Here is a 20,116-nt window from a genome sequence, read left to right as displayed (position 1 = left end):
AAGCAGAACCTCTACAAATTTTTCAGTGCTGTTTAAAGTCAAGATTTAATCTGTCCTTTACATACCACATATCACGATAAATGTTTACAAGTGTCTCTTGCAGATAGTAGAAAGACAAATAGTCTTGTTCTTCCTGCTGAGGTTAAAAAAGCTGAAATAATGCCAAAGGATGGAACCTGACACGCATGTATTCCTTCGGCAACTGGTATTATAGGGAGAGGCACAGAAAATATTGCTGAAGTCCAGAAGAAACAAGTATGAAAACAATTCCTTGGACGAGGTTTGCTACTAGTACAGGTATTTCCATCATATCTTAGTGTGTGGTATTTGCTAAATTCTGTTTCAGTGATGAAATACAAGAAGAACTATTTCTTTACGAGCCGTCAGCGGGAAAACATTCCGGAAGACAAAATCAACATAAATTACTATTTTTTCTTTTTTAAAGAGTTACGCTTTCTACAACTGTGCCAGCCAGTTTATTTATTTATTTATTTTGAGAGAGGCGGACACAGTGCAAGTGGGGGAGGGACAGAGAGGGAGAGAGAGAGAATCCCAACCAGGCTCTGCGCTGCCCGTGCAGAGCCCGATGCCCAATGTGGGGCTGGAGCCCCTGAAGCCGTGAGATCATGACCTGAGCTGAAACCGAGAGTCAGACACTTAACCAACTGAGCCACCCAGAAGTCCTGTAAATGATTTCTGTATTAAAAATTATTTATGGTGGGGGTACTGGATCAGGACCTGATCTCAGTGCTCAGGAGTTTGAGCCCTGTGTTGGGCTTTCTGCTGTCAGCACAGAGCCCCCTTTAGATCTTCTGTCCTTCTTTAGATCAGAAGCCCCCTTCTGTCCTTCTGTCTCTGCTCTTCCCCCCTCACCTGCTCACATGCACTCTACTTCTCAAACATTTAAGAAGTTATTTATGGTAAAACTGCATGTGTACACCTTGATGAAACAGTATTTTGGAATAAAAAGGAGATTCCAGGACATAGTTACAGAGCGTCTCACATATTATCATTATTATTATGCTATTTTGCCTCATTTATTGCAAGTTTTAGCTTTAAATTGTAGCCAGAAATTCACAAATGTCAAGTTTATAAAAATCTTTTCTCAGCTATTTGATACACATATACATTGTGAAAGGAGTCCTGCGATCGAGTCGAGTAACCTATCACCCCACATACAGCGGTGCCCCCTTACCCTGGCTTTTGCTTTCTGTGGTTTCAGTTAACATTCCCCTGCAACCAACCCCCATCCAACTATCACTCATCCAAGATCCAGAAGCAGGTGATCCTCCTTCTGATATATGGTTAAGAAATCAATAGGAAATCAATAGTAGCCTAACTACCTCACAATGTTTATGTCACTCACCTCTTCTTCTCATTACATAGGCATTTGGTCATCTCACATCAATACAAGTAAAAGGGTGAGTACAGTAAGGTATTTTGAGGGACCACATTCAAATAATTTTTATGACTGTATATTATTATAATTATTTTATTATTAATCACTGCTAATCTCTTACTGTGCCTAATTTATAAATTAAGCATTATCTTACGTATGTGTGCATAGGAAAAAACATAGTATATGTAGGGTTCCATACTATCCATGGTTTTAGGCATCCACTTAGGGGGCTTAGAACGTATTTCCTGAGGATAAGGGGGAGACTGCTGTATTTCTTCCCTTTTTTGGGTGAGAACATTTAAATTCTACTTTCAGCAAATTTCAAGTATACAATACATTGTTATCAACTAAAGTCACCATGATATATATCAGATCCTCACACCTTATTCATCTTGTAGCAGAGTTTATACCTTTTTATCAAGTGTCCCTATTTCCCCCCAGCCCCTGGGAACCACTTTTCTACTCTTTATAAACAAGATCTTTACCAGACTAGAATACCACTTTGTAATGAAATAGAGAATGACTATGAAAATCATGCGTTGTTTTCTTTGCTATACTTGATGGCAACAATGTTCGATGGCTTTGTTTTCATTGCTTTGGCAGTTGTTGAACTTGAAGATGTTATGCATTTTTTTCCTTTGCAAAATAGCGTCCCAAATTTGTTGACCTTTTCCTTTTCCTTGGCTGTCCGTAGTTTTTCTAGTAGATATTTAAAGTACAAAAACAAACTCCATAATCTTCTTATACAATAAAGGTGATAAATTAAAAAATGAATAAGAAATAACTCCTTTTGAAAAAAGCATAGGCCATAGAGTATTTTGAAGATTAATGTTTGAAAAATTCCCATTGTTAATATGGTTTTGTTGCAAAAAAGTAAATATTTCATGCATAACAATTTTCATTGGAAACTAGTGTGTTTAAAAATATTTTCAAATGATATATTTTAGAGTTTGAAGCAATATGTTTAAGTTTACACCAACGGAACATTCAGTGAGTAAATATAGCAGGATGAAAATTTACCAACTCATTTTTTTAAGTTTTTATTTTAATTCCAGTTTACCAGCTCATTTTTAACAAAACTGCCTAAACGGTAGGTAGCGTTGAGCAATGAGTGTCAGGACTTAGGACCAGCCAAGGACAAACTTTCCACCTGCCTCTGTGTGACAGCATGCAGACCAAGGATGTCTGTACATAAGCCCACACCCAAATCTTCTAATCCTTTGTTTTCTTCCAATATATATATTTTTTATCAACAACCAAGATATTTTATAAAATTAGGGAATTTTCATTCATAATTGTGTTTATAAAAACATCTAGAAAAATAACAATTTTGAGGAGGAAAGTTTTATACCAATAAATAAATAGTTTAAAATTCTGCTTTTTATGTTGATCTTTTTTTACCTTCTATTTTTAGCATTTTTGATTGTATACAACTTACTATAGTGCTTGTGTGTGATTATACATAAATGTTAATAAAAGGGGTGATGTTTTTTCTAAACTGAAGTGGTACATGATTTTCAGAGGTGGGATTAAAAATGTTTACAGTCCTGGCAACTGAAACCCAAAGAAGCAAATTGAATTGATTCAGGGGTCTCAGACCAGAACTGGAACTTAGGTCTGTCTTTTCCTATGTGGGTTTTTTTTCCATCTTACACCCTTTTAATGTATTTTTATTGCCCTAGGTGAAGAGGATTGTGTTGAAACACATTTACATCTGCTGGAGAATTGGAGCATGAGCAGTGGGACTCACTCTTGTTTGGTTATGATACAGCTGGTGGTAGAAACCTGAACTCTCAGAGATACAAATCTCCATAGGAAAAGCAGTGGGTGATGGGATAAAACACTAGGTCTCAAACCTGAGCTTCACTTTTTCCATAAAGAATTGTATTTTTTTGTCCCTTAACTCCTTGATGGTTGGATCCAAGTTTTCTAATTATTTTGTGTCGCCTTCATGGTGACTAGCACTGGGTATGAGGGCAGGATGGTCTAATGGTTAAGAAAATAGTGACTTTTCAGAGTCACAGGGTCTGTGGTATGGCTGTCTACTAGAGGTATAAACTTGACTGATGGCCTTTCCATGCCTTGCTTTTCTCATGTGTAAAACAGAAGTAATAAGTGGGTACTAATAGACTACATCTCATGAGCTTCTTGTGACCAAGAACTGAGTTAATTCATGTAAAGCTTTTAGAAAAGTGGCTGGCAGAATGGTGATAGCTCAGTTTTGGAAGAAAGGATAAAGAAACTATCTTCTAGAACCTTTATTTCAGCTTTTGAGATGAAAGAGGATTGGAATAATCTTAGCAGATTGGCAGCATACAGTGCAACTGTGTTCCTAATTCTGGTCTTGATGAGGATTTTGACTTTTATGTATTTATAAATGCATACAATTATAAAAAGAATGTCTTTTATGTATTTATAACACTAGATGGCAGTGTTAGCACAAGATGGGAAATCCGGAGTAGTTTTTGTTTGTTTTTTTCTTTTTTCTTCTCTTGCCTCTCCCAGATTTATAACTTTCTAGTCAGCTTTTGAATCTCTGATCAGTCCAATATTAGTAGTCTTAGCACATCCCAGAGCTGATTCCTACCAGAGAACGGCTAAAGGATTAACAGGAAATTTAAATGATCATTGTCTCCTATGGGTTTGTAGCATTGTGGAAAAGTTAAGGTGGCTTTTCTACTGTGCAGGAATGGATTAGGGAAGGCTTTAGTGCAGTAAGCAGTGGCCTGGAGAGACCGTGCCTCTCCCCCAGTACGCCAGCTTTGAGAGGCTGTCATGTTTCAGGAATCTCCATGCTTCTTCTGCTAATGAGCCACGTACACTTAGCAGTGAGGATTCTGCTGTGGCCATTTCTTGCTGACTCTCTCTGTGGGGGAGGCAAGTCTTTATTTGCTAGAACACTTGGGTCTTGATTTTAAAACTGCCAGTGTTTTAAATAAAATTTTTATTCATTTTAGATTGTTTACCCGGGGCTCCTTCAAGAAAACAGTAAGCAGACTGCTGGAATTATCACCTGTTAAAATGAAATATGCAGCTGGCCCAGGTGGGCAAAGGCATGAGGACCACAGGGACGTGAGGGCTGCTCTTGCTCCTTCTTTGAACTGCATGTTCACAGTGTTAATTGAGCCCAAAGAGTTCTCATTAGGCAGATCAACCCTTCATTGGATTTCAGCATCTCTTTCTCTCTCTCCATGCACACACACATATTTTTGTTCATTCAAACCACAAATATTGAGTGCCCACTATGAGCCAGGCACTGATCTCAAAAATGCAGATAAAGCAGTGAACGAAACAAGTGATGACACCTCTCTTACAGAGTTTATATCACGGTATGAGACACACAAATATGGCAGGTGGTAAGTGTTGTGAAGTAAAGTGGTATAAATGGGTAGTAATGGGAAATAAAGGGGATTCCATTTTAGACAGAGTGACCAAGGAAGGATTCTTGGCTATGGTGAAATCTAAGCAGACACCTGAATTGCTAAAGACTGAATGGTCCACGACCCCCCATTCATATGTTAAATCCTAATGCTCATTGTGGTGGTATTTGGAGGTGGGGTTTTGGGGAGGTGATTAGGTCATGGGAGTGGAGCCCTCAAGAATGAGATTAGTGTTCTTATAATTGAGGTCTTAGTTGTCTTTTCCACCATGTGAGGGCATAGCAAAATGACAGCCATCTAATAACTAGGAAGGGGTATTTCACCAGACACTGAAGCAGTGCCCTGATCTAGGACTTCCCAGCCTCCAAAACTATGAGTAATAAATTTCTGTATATACGCTACCAACACATGGTATTCTCTTACAACAACAGCCTGAGGGGACTAAGACATGAATGAAATGAGGTAGTGAATGTGTAGTTTATTAGGGTAAGAACATTTCAGAGGGAGGTGCATACAAATGGTCTGAGGAAATTGGGGGGTGAGGCACTGAGGCAGGAGGGGCAGATACAAACTGATGGGGCCTCAAGCTTGTGAAAATTAGTCACCCTCTTTAAGAGGGAATGCAAAAATAAATACAAGAGTAAATATTTACAAAAGAAAATCCCAAGAAATTACAAAATTGAAAAAGCTGACAAGTTTTTTCAAGCATCAGAGTCTAGTTAGGGCATTTTACCCATTAACTGCCCGACACCCTGTAGAATGATTTTTCCCTTACAGTTTTGGCTGTGCACTCTTTGATTACTTCTTCATTCAACTTTGATGGTGTAATACATGTTTATGGAGACAATAGATAATTTAGTCTTTCCTTTAGCATCATTGAGCAAAATATTACTGATGGTTTATACATTTCTTTCAGCTTCACACCTTTTTTTGTTTCTGCCATATGAATTTCCAAAGTTCTCAAAATTGGAAAATCTCACAAATTTCTTTCAAATATGAACTGTAGGATTTGAAAGATTTTTCCACAAAGTGGCTTTCAGTTTTATTCATTTCTATCCTTGTTTTTTTAACCTCTGACCAAATGTTTCTAAAGCTGGATGTTGTGGGACCACATTCACATCTCATTTGACTTTTGTCTTCACTGTCACATCATGACATTGTAGAATGGGTCAGCATGGAGGAGGACAGCCATTTCCTGGAAGTCCTTCCTATGCCAAGATAGCTAACAACATGCAGAAGTAACAAGGCACGGGGACATATCACACAAATAAAATCCTGGAATCAACTTCTTTTTAGCTAGATCCTCAAAATGCCCAGGGCCACTCCACAGCCGTCTGATAAGAGGAGGGACACTAATGGAGGGAAAATAGGACTGGAAAGAGACAGAGGTCTTAACTGATTGTGGTTAAAATATTTCTCTTTTTTAAACTTTGCCAAATCTTACGACTATGTCAACACATCACTATACCAGTAAGGGGCCTGGATCTTATGCTTTATTAATTTCATGGTAAAACTGTCTCTTCCAGGGTAGGAAGATACCCCTGCCCCACTGTTAGGTCATTAAAGGGAGAGTAGGTCCAAAAGCGTGGGATTTGTCGAGGAGAGTGATATGACAAATTTCCAGAACATACCCAACAGGCTATGGCAGACAGATTTCCCATCTTGTACAGTTGTGCTTCTCCCCAGAGGACATGAGACTGTGGGATAAACATGGGAGGGTCATTTTACTGGATGGGTGGTGATGGTGGTGGGTGAAGGGGAGGTGGGGTTAGGCCATTTCACTGTTAGTTACCATTTTCATATTGAAATATTTAAAAAATGTCAATCCCACTTATAAAGTATATTGATCACATGTGAATTTTTAGGTCGAAATAATCTTCCAGAAGAATTTTTCCCTCTAAGTGGCCTGTGTTAGGGACATGGCCATGACCTTTCCACAGTTAGGGCTTTCTTGGTAGGAAATTCAGAGAAGTGTATTTTGACTAAAAGTTCCATCTTATAATGGTCTATGGTCTCTTGTCCACCAGTGTGACACTGCTGATGTCACTGGAACTGACAGGTTTTTATTTGGTTTTTTTTCATAGTCATGGTTCTTCACACAACCTTTTTGTATGGATAAGGAATATGGCATAGAGGTTAAGAGTGCAGGTCTTTTTTTTTTAATGCTTATTTATTTATTCTGAGAGAGAGTGTGTGAAAGGGGGAAGGGCAGAGGGAGAGGGAGACAGAGGATCTAAAGAGATTTGAAGCAGGCCCTGCTGTCAGCACAGAGCCTGATATAGGGCTTGAACCGTGAGATCATGACCTGAGCCAAAGTCAGATGCTTAACCGACTGAGTCCCCCAGATGCCCCACAAGTGCAGATTTTGGTGCCAAAATGTGGCTTTTCCTTGGGCTCCACTACTCACTTTCTGGATGCCTCACCATTCTGTTTCCTCCTCTGTAAAATGGGGATCATGAATCATGCAGTTATTATGAGCATTAACTGAATTAATCTTCGGCATGAGTCAGTGCCTGGCACAAAGTACGTATGCTCTTTGTCATGTCAGCTACTTGAATGATGTCTCCGTGTGTGTCTCCTACGCAGCCTCTTCCCTTTACTTATTATCCATCCTCGCTGAGAGACAAGTTGTTGGCGTTCATGGTGCCACTTCTGAAACGTGTTGGAAGGCCCAGCTAATCAGGATGAGGCTCGCCACCAGGCCTCATGAGGGCCATGATCCACTCCCATCATATTTTGAGCAGGTGTCTTATGGCAGAAACTTTTCACTCCGAATAAAATCATGTAAAATGTGGCTGCTTAGTTTAAATCAGAGATGGGACGTTCAGAAGCCCACCTATTTGTGCCCCGTCTGTAGTACTGTCCCCAATTTATCCTTCTACAAATCCACAGAGTCATAATCCTGTGTGCCAACCGAACTTCTAGCCAAATTGTCAGTTGGAATGATTTGAGTTTCTTCTCTGGGTCCTGCCCTGTGTATTTTATAGTTTTAGGTGGAAGAAAATTGAGGGCTGGCTGTCCTCATTTTAGATTCAACTACCACTTATTGAACATCTAAACATCATGCCACAAACTCTCATTATTAACCTGAAAAGTGTGCATTGTATTTTCAGATGCATTCTAGTAAGCCTCAGAGAGTTAAGATCCTTGCTCACAACAGAACCATCATGACTTCGAAACACTTCTTAAAATGCTCTAGACTTTATGCCCACCTTTTAGTGCAACTGAAATCGGTCTCAACTTGCATTTATATAAAACTCTGTTATGTAAAAAATTCTTTTACTTTTGAAATGTTGGCATTTGGTACTCAAATATCATTTTTTTCTTCTCAAGTATTTGTTCTCAAACTAGGATTTTCCAGATGACAAAATTGAGTCTCTGAAGATTAGTTGAAGACCACGGAACAAGTGAGAGACATAACTGGGATTCCAACCAGGTCATCTGGCCTCAAGCCCAGGGTACCCAGCTCACCATGACTCAGGTGAAGGTGAGAGGACTTTTATTCCTTCTGTCCCACTGTGGCCAGTTTCCTGGTAGAAAACATTCTTGGTGACCCCCACATCAGGATTTTCTTTCTTTTTTTTTTTTTTTTAATTTGTCTTTTACATTTATTCATTTTTGAGAGACAGAGAGAGACAGAGCAGAAGCAGGGGAGGGACAGAGAGAGAGGGAGACACAGAATGAAAAGCAGCCTCCAGGCTCTGAGCTGTCAGCACAGAGCCCGACGCGGGGCTCAAACTCACAAGCTGTGAGATCATGACCTGAGCCGAAGTCGGACGCCTAACCGACTGAGCCACCCAGGGGCCCCAGGATTTTCTTAATATGGTTCAACTTAGCTCTTTCTGCCCATGGGAGCCTAGCCCTGATCACAAGCATCTAGAGCCTTCCTTTTGTTTCCCCACAACCATTTGTACCTGGCACCATGGGAGGTTAGCCGGGTGGTGGAGAGCCTTGCAACGTAATCCCCTTCATTATTCAAGGAAAATGGCCTTGTTGCTTAAGAGAGGTGAAATAAAGGGATATCTGTACTTGATATCCATTAAACGTCCTGCTTAAACTTCCCTCTGCTCTCTACAGTTGGTAGAACAAAACATAAAGAGGAGTGATGCGGTTTGCATTCCAATTCTGCCTCTTAAAACACTGTGACCTTGGGGAAGTCATTTTACCTCTCCAGGCCTCTGGTTTCTAATCCACAAAAGGATAGTTCACCTGTCTGAAATGGGCTTGTGTTACCACTAGGGGGCAGACAAACACAACCCCTGAGGGGCTTCGTAGCTGCCACACAAGAGCAAAGGATGAAAAGTTTTAATACGAATAATGCAAATATAAATAAATTCAAAGAACATTTTTTAATGAGATAAAATGTAGACTTTCTGGTTGGGTCTTTGAGGACTCCCGATTCTGGGTTGCACTCTTAATGTTGTTCGGGTTCAGATCCCTGCACTGTAGGTTACAATACTGTCTAGCATTTACTGAGTGCTTACTGTATGTGATGTACATGTTCCCTTTAATCTGAACAACAAACTGTTTAACGTGGGCAACGTCCACGCTTTTTCTAGAAGGACCCTGAAGCTCAGCGAGGTTAGGTGACTTGCCCAATGTCACTCAGCTGGCAGCTGGCAAAGCTAGGATCCCATGTTTTTCCAGTTGCTCCCAGGCAGACCCTGCTTTTATTCCCCTAGTGCCCCCCTCTCAAAGGCTCCTGTATATGTGTGCGTGGCCCTCTGCACCACTGCAGTCACCCAAGGGCACAATGATGTCACAGAAACACTATTCCCTTTGTATGAGTGATTCTAATTTCATAAAGCCATAGACATTTCTAGTATGTAAAAGATTAAGTCATGACAGTATTTCTGGAACATTATTGGATTCACCTGTTCTGTCTCCATTCATCCCACACAGGTCTAAAGTCCACACCGCACTTTCCCATACAGGCTGCTGCTTCTCAGAGGCCCTCCGCCTTCTCCAGATCCTCTGCTGTTGTATGTCCTCATGGCACACAAAGGAGAGTCCATTGTAAGCTGCAAGTGCCCCGTAAGATTCATCACAAATTCTTCCTTCTGGCCCTCACTGGTCTTCATCCTCCCCACCCACCCCATCTCACCTTAGCTAGGGTTTTGCATGGACCTGCTAATTTGCATGATTTCCATCCAATGTAAATCAATGTTTGTTTCCTAACAACATCTAGCATTTGAAACATCCTTCTCTCTTAACCCCTCACTTATCTGTTACTTCTCATTTTTCACGTCAAGTTCAAAATGTCTCCTCTACAATGCTTTCCTGAGATATCACTACTCAACTTGGAATGTGCCTGCTTAATTTTTATTTTCTATTTTATTAATTCTGTCACTTTGTGTATTGGTTCTGTCTGGACTGCAAGTTTCTTAAAATCACTGGCATTTGATTTTTCCAAGTATTTAATTGAGTATTAATAATAATATATACTCACTGAACTGATCCTTATTTATGAAGCAGGGATCAGATCCAGAGCATGATTTCACTAGCTCAGTGGATCATCAGAATGCCCCCTGGGTGGCATTCATGAGCACCTATGATGTTCCCCATTCTGTGTTTTGTATTCTAATGCATAGTCTGGTATCATCTTCTCAGTAACCCAGTGACGTAGATACCATTACAATTTCCAGTGAGCAAATGACATACGTAATGGTAAGCAGTCTTGTCCAGAGGTACAGTGCTGACTAGGGTGGGATTTGAACTGGGGGAGTCTGACTCCAGAGCTCTATGTACCTTATGTCCAGACTTTGGTACTGCTTGGTCTTGAGGTTTCAGAGCTGGGGATGTGGGAGAGAGGACAAGAGTAACGATGGCAAGAACGAGAAAAGTGGAGTGGGGTAGCTAGTGGAAGTCTTCTTATTCTCCAGTCTTCCTATAACCCTGAACACTTTGAATAAGTTCTACCCAAAGTCATGAAATGTTTGAGACCAGAGTTCTCACAGAAACTCTGAAGCGGGTAAGTAGCTCCAGAAGATGCAGAAATCTTGGTAGAATACGTATCTCTAAAAGAAATAGGTACCTCAGCTAATTCGGAACAAAAGTTACTATTTTGGCCACTAATCTCTAAAACGAAACCCAAACCAACGACAAAAAAACATACATCACTTTGAACTAAAATGATTCAACTCAATGCCAAGTAAAAGTCAGTCCCCAGTTGAGATTCACTAGGCTTTTGTGATCCTCCCAAGCCTTCTCTTGATACTGTCACTGCTGTGTGGTCACCGTGGGGATAGCTCTTAGCATTGGGAGTGCAGTCAAGAGGGGAAAAGCAAAGGCTGGAGCTCCCCCTTACCCTTCCGTCTGCTTCTTTGAATCTGTTGTAGCTGCTGCAGAATAGAGGCCTAACACTCAAAATGGCCATAAGTCTCTTACTCATTGGTTAGTACTGGTGTTGACATTGAAAACTTTGAACCACTGGACTGGTCCAGATGATGGTCATCAGATGAAGATTATAAACAACTTGGCTAGAGAGTATCAACTAAATATTGGATATGGTTAGTCCAAGCTTGTGCTTTACTGTTTCTCTGCTAGCGAACAAGGAGGAGGTGGTGAAATTAGCTTTTAGCTGGGCTTCAGGTAGTAGGGAAGACTGGGATTGAGTGCTGCATTGGCAATTCTGGTGGGTGCTCAGGAACATACTAGGGGGTGATGAAATTGGATGTGGTATCCAAGAACAGGACATCAGGTAAGTGGTACCCAAATCTGGCTAATTATTGAAGCTATCCTGTGGGTTAAAAAAAATGCAGACACTAGGAGCGCCTGGGTGGCTCAGGCAGTTAAGCATCTGACTTCGGCTCAGGTCATAATCTTACAGTTTGTGAGTTCCAGCCCCACGTTGGGCTCTGTGTTGACAGTTCAGGGCCTGGAGCCTGCTTCGAATTCTGTGTCTCCCTCTCTCTCTCTGCCCCTCCCCCACTCGCTCTGTCTGTCTGTCTGTCTCTCTCTCAAAAATAAATAAAACACTTAAAAAGTTGTTAAAAATACAAATGCTAGATGCTGCACTGGCCTGTTGAAACTTTTTAACCATGAGGGATGAACAGCTGCATTCAAAAAATAAAAATTCCCCAGGAGATTTTGATCATCAGTTTGAGAAATAACATATTTGAGGAAGTATTCCACTATTGTTCTTTACTTTTTCTTGACACTTCTTCCTCATTTCCTGGTTGAGATCCAGGATTGTTTCTCTGATTACAAACATCAATTATCTGAGCAAAGGGATACGTGGATAGAACATTCAGAAGGATTTATGCCATCCTTTGTGTGTGTGTGTGTGTGTGTGTGTGTGTGTGTGTGTGTGTGCGCACGCACGCGCATGTGTGCATATATGCATTTGAAATGACCTCATAATTAAACCTAACAAAAATGTGCTATTTTAAATCTTGGTTTCATTATGTGCAATATGATAATGGTTATAATAAAAGTGATGATACATTTAAACCATCTCAACAGCGTCAACTGTGAATCACTGCCCTGTCCATGGCTGTTGTAGGTAGACTTTGGCCTACTCCCACAAGAGAGTTAAGATTTATTCTCTTCTGAACTTTTAGTCTCTCATAGACTTCCCAACAATAGAACAAGATCAGTACAATGCCCTTAATGACAACTTCCCTTTTCTCAGGCTTTCTATTGCAGGGCAGTGGTTTTCAACTCAATAGATTGGCCAGTGGGAAGTCTATAGTGAAATCAGAGTTGTGCCTGTAAGTTTGCTTGGGGATTACCTCAATAAACTCTAGGAAATAGAACTCTTTCTGCAGAAGAATCAATAATACTTACCTGCCTTGGGGCCAGTTCTGAAACAAAGGACTATGTCACTGGTTATAGTTCTATTTCTAAATTAAGGGATGCAGAATGTTCTTAATTACCAGAACCTGACAAAAATGAATATGGTGATTAAATACCCATTGTGTTTATCAGAGAAAGCAGAAAACCAGTGTTGGAGATTCTGTGATTTGCTATATATACAAATAAACTAAACAAAAAATATCAAAGCTACAATTCCCAATCAGGTGTCTCCAAAAGAAATAATGAGTAGGGAAAAGAGACTTTTTGTTTAAAAAAATTTAAATCCTAATAAAAAGCATATGACTTCTATGAAAAGACCAAATAATAAATTAATATTTCTTGAGAATCAAAACATTTTAAAGATTGGGCATGTGAAGGTATAAAAGGAAATAATAACATGTAGAAAGGGTGAAATTTTGCTTCAAGGTATTCATTACTCAAAAAGAGACCAAGTTCCTTGTATCCCATTTTATTTTTAATATAGACATGAGCATTCTTATTTAGGATAGTGGATCCCAACTGCTTAGTTGCTTAAAACTTCACTTTTCCCCAATACACTCTGTGAAATAGCATTTGTAGTTTTATCTCATAATAATTGGGGTGATGCATATTTACAAGGCCACAATTAATTTAATAGTATTTCAAATCATTGGTGTTTGATAAACCGGGCAGTATAGATAAGCTATATATGATTAAAAATAGTAGCCACTAGGGGCACCTGGGTGGCTCGGCCGGTTGAGTGTCCAACTTCGGCTCAGGTCATGATCTTGCGGTTTGTGAGTTCGAGCCCTGCATCGGGTTCTGGGCTTATAGTTCAGAGCCTGGAGCCTGCTTCAGATTCTGTCTCCCTCTCTCTCTCCCCGTCCCCTGCTCACGCTCTGTTCTCTCTGTCTTTCAAAAATGAGTAAATGTGAAAAAAAATAGTAGCCACTCTATGTGCAAGAAAATTTGTACAATCTGTGGACAAGATTTGAGGATGTAGGTTTTGAAAATATGGATTCTTCTACCCTCTTTATATTATCTCCAAATTTCCAGGTGATCCATGGTCCACGTATCTGGCATCACTACTTTATAGAGTGAAAGTAAGAATAGTGGATGGTTTATTAACCTTTTCCTGAGACACACTATCAAACGTCTCTTGGCCGAAATGTATTCTCTCCTACCTGTGTCTGTGTTGACCACCACTTACATCTGGTAGAGTGCATCTTGTTGATTGAAATCCTTAGCAACTCTAGTATGCGATTCAACGGTATGATGTGGGACTAGAAAAACAGAACCAGGGGAGAGCGCCCAGTTTCTAGTGTTGGATTGGGACCTGGGGTTAATCATTTTGTCTCCCTTTTTAGGTACGACATAAAGACAGTAATGCTCCTGTTATTAACCCAGCTCACAAGAGACCAAGAGGAATGAAGTTAGTAAGAAGGAACAATCTGAAAGCTCTGGCTGAAAGGTATTATTTAAACCACTGGAGAAAACTATCCAATTATGGATAAGGGAGTAGAACTGATGTAAACTTGTGGGTTTTTTCCATTTATGTAAATTAATGGTAAGAGGTCTAGAACATACAATTTTCTTACTTACATTTTATTCTTTTGCTGGTAGATAGAAATAAAGGCACCCAGCTGCAAAAGAAAGTTGAGAATAGTGGGACTGAAATAGCTATTCTTCTTGTTTCCTTGCCCTGTAGCTAGCCCGGTCTGTTATTCATGCTGCACGTTCTGGCAGTGGCTTGCCCCCCCTCCACCCCACCGCATGCACCCTGCCTCCCACACCAAGCAATACCCAGTGCTCAGTGTGGTGTAAAGATTCTTTGGAAGTTGTTTAGATGAATACATAATAATTTTTCATGCATTCAAAATACTGTTTATTCCTTGAACTCACAAGAGAGAAACTCTAATCATGGCAATATTAAGTACTATAATGAACCACAGGATAGCAGATGGGCCCTGGGGTAAACCTTTTCTGTACTATTGATTTACTTATTTGGTTTCCTTGTAAAATGTCCGTGACCTGAACCATTGCTGCAGAATACAAATACAAGTTTCTGACCCAAGCCAAACATTAAGATTTTTTCTTTAAAACAATCTGAGGGTTTTCTGGAAAGCAAAAAGAAGGCTGGTTAGTGTCTTGGGCCCTGGAAATCAGAGTTTTGCAGTTTTGTCAGCTTTGTGAGGATGAATTCTCCATAGAGAGTACCACAGCTTCTTCTTTTTTTTAAATTTATTTATTTATTTTGAAAGAGACAGAAAGAAAGAAAGAAAGAAAGAAAGAAAGAAAGAAAGAAAGAAAGAAAGAGAGAGAGAATGAGAGGAGGAGAGGCAGAGATCTCACAAACCGTGAGATCATGACCTGAGCCGAGTCGTCTGAGTCAGATGCTTAACCGACTGAGCCACCCAGGGGCCCCCAAGTGTACCACAACAGCTATCATCATACCACCAATATGATTTCATTTCCAGAAACCTCTATTTAGAGCTTAATATGTGTTTGGCATTCTGTTGTAAACTGTCATGACATGAGGATATGAAGGTATGATTTTTGTCCTCAAAGAAATATGTTATATTTATAACATTTTTTACAATTTATTAGAGTTCGCAGAAGACATATAAATATATCAGATGCAAACTTAATGCCTTAAGGGCCACATAGACCGTGTCATTGTGTGAGGCTATTATAAGACCTTAGGGAGCAGTGGAGACTATGGCCAACTGAGAATGTATTACCCTCTTAAGTTCAAATTCACATTAAAAAACCTGCTCTATTGTTCAAATGAAATACATAGTTGGGCTGTATTTACCTACACCCTTTTCAGATACACAAACTCTTATTTGAGCTTCTAACAACGATTTGAAGTTGACTTCATTGCAAATGAAGAGACAGAAGCTCTGTGAGAGGAAAGTCTTGGACAAGGTAACTTAGCTAAAAACTGGGAAGGCAGGGATAAGAAATTGAAGTTCTATGGCCCCATGCCCAGCTGTTTTTATTAAAAATTTGTAGGTCAGGAAGAGGCAGAAATTGCTAACAATTTTGGTATTTCCTCTTTTATCTAAGTCATCATCCAAGGGCTCCTCCTCTGCTTCTGATAGCCACTCTCCCCATATTTTCACACAATAAAGAATGCAGCGTGTGTATGCAATACCTTACAGTTAACATGCTTCTGGTATGTCGGAGGTCTCTGAGTTGCTTTCAATACATTGATTGGCTCTCTGAAGATGAGAAGTGGCTGAGGAAAATAGCTTGATGCAAAGGGGAGCTGCTGCCTTCCCAGCAGGCTGGTCTATCCACAGTGGACCCAACAGAGAGATTCAGACCTCACCAGGGCTGTCTGGGTAGGGTGTTCCAGAGGATGGATACAAATCAGATAGCACTTAAGGTGCTATCTTTAGGCCACATTCAAGTACCAAGATAATGGGCTTCTGAGTCAGAAGGAATTGGATGCAAAATGTCTTTTCCTGGGCAACCTTGAACAACTGGCTAAACCCTCAATATCAATTTTGTTGTTTGAAAATGGAGAAAAATTATTATGAGGACCAAGTAAGTAAATATATTTAAGCCAGGTGTTAAGGGCACAGTTACTGAATAGTAGGTGCTCAGTAAAGGGTGGTTCTCCTCTCTCCCTCTTTGTTTCTCCTTCGTGCCCAGTGGAGGAGGCTTGTGGCCATGCTGATAAAAGGAGCAGTTGGGAGGTAAAAGGAGCAGTTGGGAGTTGTGTCCTGAGTGCTGAAAGACCACAGTCCTCACTGGCACAACCAGTACAGTGTTGACAGGGACAATATCTGCCTTGGGATGCTCCAAATATTGTGTCACTCTTAAGGGACAGTGAACAGGAAATAAGTTGTGAAAAACAAAGTGGAATTTCTGGAAATGGCTGGCATAAAAGCTCTTGAAGGGGTCACATGCAGATTAGCATAATTTTTATTACATGTTCTATTTTTGTCCTGTGAGATACTTATTTGGATTTCATTGTGCCCATTGTGAGGCTTTTGTTCTGAGGCTGTGAGTTCAATTATTTAGTTATTTATGAGTGCATCTGGGCATAAGTGCCACAGTTTTATTTCAGTGACAAATTTATGGTCAGTGAATTTTAGTAATTAATGAATAAATTATTTCTCCTTCATAAATGCCTCTGCAATTTGTGATTTCCATAACAATTCATAATACTTAAGAAAGGTTCTTTATTAGTTGAAAAATCCAGTGCTAATGGAATCAGGAGAGGGAGATTTTAAATTGCTTTAATTAACTGTGTTAATTAATACCCAACATGTGTAAGATATTGGATTGGCTTTGGTTGGCTTGATTAGAAATTAGTTGCCTAAAATCTGCCTAATATAAAAATGTACTTTGTTAAAAGAAGCAAATGACAGGAATAAAAGGGCTTCCTCTTTTGTAATCTTTGATTCCTGGCTTACCCCTGAAATTTTCCAAAAAAAAAAAAAAAAAAAAAAAATCAGCCCATGCAAACAAATGCACATTTTGACTTTCCAAAAAAGAAAACCTTAAAGACACTCTATGATGTGATTTCAAGGAATTAGGGCAGCTTATAAGAGTTTGTATGTTTCAAATCTTTTTCAAGATAATCAACACAAAAAATGTAAATAAACCTTATTCTCCACAAATCACTGCACTAAGTGGACTGGGGCAAAAAAAGATAAATAAGAATAATCCTTACCTCTGTAGAGCTCACAGTTGAGTGAATATGGAAGACACACAGGTATTTAAATGGGGAGTTGAGAAGAGTTTGGACAGGAAGAAATGCTGAGTATTCGGCATTCATCCAGTATTCTGGGTGCAGAAGACAGGTACACAGTCCAACAGACTGTTTCCTTGAGGTTGATGAAAACTTATTTTTAGATCCTCCCAGGGCTAGCATATGGTTCTTCAGTGGAAAATACCAAGAATTATTGTTGATTTCTGTTTTCCCTCACACCCACACCTATTTCATCAACAATTCCTGTCAGCTCTACTTTCAAAATATGTATTGAATCTGGACACTTATCACTTCTACAAATACTACATAGTCTAAGCCCCTTCCCAGACTCCCTGTTTCCACCTTGACACTCTCCAATCAATTCTTCACCCAGTAGCCAGAGCATTTCCTGCTCTGATCTAGTCACGTGGGATTCTTGTTTCTCCAACAGGCTAAATTATTCCTGGCCCAGGGCCTTTGCATTTGCTGAGATTATTCCCTCTTTTGGAATAATTTCCCTCCATACTCTGAAGCCTGATTTACTCCCTCATTCAGATCTCTGTTCAAATGTTACGTCCTTACAGAGACATATCCGACTACCCTATCTAAAATAATCTCCTCCTGGGAAGGCAAGCTGGTGCAGCCACTCTGGAAAACAGTATGGAGGTTCCTCAAAAAACTAAAAATAGAACTACCCTACGACCCAGCAATTGCACTACGAGGCATTTATCCACGGGATACAGGTGTGCTGTTTCGAAGGGACACATGCACCCCCATGTTTATAGCAGCACTATCACCAATAGCCAAAGTATGGAAAGAGCCCAAATGTCCACTGATGGATGAATGGATAAAGAAGATGTGGTATATATATACAATGGAGAATTACTCGGCAATCAAAAAGAATGAAATCTTGCCATTTGCAACCACGTGGATGGAACTGGAGGGTATTATGCTAAGTGAAATTAGTCAGAGAAAGGCAAATATCATAGGACTTCACTCATATGAGGACTTTAAGAGACAAAACAGATTAACATAAGGGAAGGGAAACAAAAATAATATAAAAACAGGGAGGGGGACAAAACAGAAGAGACTCATAAATATGGAGAACAAACAGAGGGTTACGGGAGGGGTTGTGGGAGGGGGAGATGGGCTAAATGGGTAAGGGGCACTAAGGAATCTACTCCTGAGATCATTGTTGTACTGTATGCTAACTAATTTGGATGTAAGTTTTAAAAAATAAAAAAATTAAATTAAAAAAAATCTCCTATGCCCCACTGACCTTTTTTTTTTTTTCAATCATAGCATCTGTATCAATCAGGGTTCAAGCAGAGAAATACACATGATATCTACATGTGTTGCCAGAGTTTGATGTTCATACTACCATAGTCAGGAGGGGAAGGTAGATGTGGAGAGGACAGATCAAGGGCTGCCTGGGACCCCACAAGGACAGACTGAAACCTGTGTCCAATTTTTGGCCTCCGACCTTGCTGACAAGGAAGGGTATCCTGCAGAAACCAAAGCCTTTCATCAGGGAGCCACACACACACCTAGCCCAGGACTCAACCTGGCCTAGATATCAAAGAAGCAGAGGGAGATCAGGAAAGGTAGTCCCAGCTACTGCTTCATGCCAGGGGTATGAGTTAACTCAGCAGATCATCAACAGTATGTGTGAGCTACACAGGAAAGGCTGCTGGTCCCCTTCAACTCTCTACACCTTCCAAGACTCCTCCTCTGGTCTAACAGGAAAGACGTGAGAAGTGGAAATGTAGTTCAGCCCAGCCAAATAGACACATGACAAACCCATCACAGTCTCTATGGTACCTAACATTGTGCTGTATATTTATTTGTTCCACGAAAGCAGGTATTTTTTCCTTGTTTTCAATAGAGTGGTACTTGGCACATAGTTGATACACAATGAATATTTATAGAATGAATATAGTAAACATCTAAAGGTGAATATCCAGGTGAATATAAGGTCAACATACTCCTAGGTCTAAGACAGGAGTAAGGGTCAAAGGAAGAGGTCGGGAGGGCAGGTTAACTGAACTGGTGACCGATTTATTGAGTGAACTGGACCTTACGTGGAGACCGTGAGCAGGAAGTAAATCCATTTTTCTCCCTGCCCATTCAAAGACACTCTGGGCTCAGACTTTTCCACTCTTGGACAAAATTTTAGGCAATCCCCAAAGCATTTATGAACTTTGCAGTTAACTTGGGGTCATTTGACCAAGGTCTGTCTAATAGAATATGGACTGAAGAGATGCTGCTTTTCTTTTCAAGACCAGAACTCAAAGGGATCCAAGTAGCTAATGATAATCAGAACTTGGACACCAGAACCAGGAGCTGAGGCACAAGCTCCTGAGTGTCCATCGAATTACAGATCCTAGTAAGTGTGTTTGTCCGTGTGGGTCCTTGAAGAAACAGTGCGTCTTTGATGGGGGAGGGAGAACTATAAATTCTGAGAGGCTGATCTTAGCTGGAGAAAAGAGGACGGAACTGAGGTGGCAAATCACACGACATAAGCTTCCATATCTTGTATAGACTATGCTGGAGTGGAAGAACTGATGAGACAGAAAACAGAGACCTTTGTGGTTTTGAAAAAGAACCGCCACAAGAAATGTGGTGTCGAAAATGAGCGGATCTGGAGAGGCAAGCGCAGGATGTGAGAGTTAAATTGTGAGATGAAAGATTTTTTTTTTTTAAATCAGTGGATACAGAGAAAGAGATAGATCAAGAGAAGCTTTGAAGGAAATAAAACAACTAAAGCTGGTGACAGTTAACTTTAGGGATGGGACGGAGATGAGTCAAAGTAACTGTTATTTCTAGGCTCCAAAATTTGGGGAATGACATTAATGT

The 20,116-nt window shown here is 40.1% G+C and overlaps 1 long non-coding RNA gene across 1 annotated transcript; it reads left to right on the top strand.

Annotated features, from left to right (window-relative positions):
• Nucleotides 1–1,502: 1,502 nt before the first annotated feature.
• LOC131484417 (uncharacterized) lies at nt 1,503–14,629 on the top strand. Its single transcript, XR_009248236.1, has 4 exons — nt 1,503–8,266; nt 9,682–9,795; nt 10,390–10,446; nt 13,923–14,629. It is a non-coding gene; the product is annotated as an uncharacterized LOC131484417 (long non-coding RNA).
• Nucleotides 14,630–20,116: the final 5,487 nt, after the last annotated feature.

This window comes from Neofelis nebulosa, chromosome 1 (genome assembly GCF_028018385.1).
Source record: "Neofelis nebulosa isolate mNeoNeb1 chromosome 1, mNeoNeb1.pri, whole genome shotgun sequence".
Classification (NCBI taxonomy): domain Eukaryota; kingdom Metazoa; phylum Chordata; class Mammalia; order Carnivora; family Felidae; genus Neofelis; species Neofelis nebulosa.
Note: the sequence above shows the minus strand (reverse complement) of the source record. Positions and strands in the feature narration are given on the sequence as shown.